Below are 778 nucleotides of genomic sequence, written 5' to 3' on the forward strand. Positions count from 1 at the left end.
TCATCACCAGTGGGACAGAAGCGACGCCGCGACCAGGCTGATTGAAATGANGAGTGAGAACCGGTCAGAGAGTAGACCCAAGTGTAAGGATTGTGTTTANGTGAGAACCGGTCAGAGAGTAGACCCAAGTGTAAGGATTGCGGTAAGAATCATTGGGGCCAGTGTTTGGCTCGATCTGGAGCATGTTTTCGATGTGGAAAAGAAGGGCATTTGGCTAAGGACTGTCCTAGGAATCATACTAGTGATGTTGGGAATCANTCAACAGAAACCATTACGCATAGTGAACAACCCCCCTCCGAATCGTCCACCAACAAGAGCTTATGCCTCTACTAGCAAGGATACTGGAAACCCTGATGCAGCGGTGACAGGTACACTATCTGTTCTTGGGCACCTTGCTTTAACATTATTTGACTCAGGATCTACGCATTCCTTTATTTCTACTATTTTTGTTAGTCAAGCAAAGTTTTTATTAGAGCCTTTATTGCATGAANTAGTCAAGCAAAGTTTGTATTAGAGCCTTTATTGCATGGATTTTCTGTAGGCACCCCAGCAGGGGTGAATATGATTGCTGCTTATAGAGTAAAAGATAGTCATGTATTAGTATCAGGAGTTGAAATAGAAGTAGACTTGATAGTACTTGATATGTATGTGTATGATGTAATTTTGGGGATGGATTGGTTAGCGAAAAATCATGCTAGCATCGATTGTCACAAGAAAGAAGTGGTGTTCACACCACCGTCCAAGACCAGATTCAAATTCAATGGCACGAGTCTGGGTA

This window comes from Cucurbita pepo, unplaced genomic scaffold (genome assembly GCF_002806865.2).
Source record: "Cucurbita pepo subsp. pepo cultivar mu-cu-16 unplaced genomic scaffold, ASM280686v2 Cp4.1_scaffold001005, whole genome shotgun sequence".
Taxonomy (NCBI): domain Eukaryota; kingdom Viridiplantae; phylum Streptophyta; class Magnoliopsida; order Cucurbitales; family Cucurbitaceae; genus Cucurbita; species Cucurbita pepo.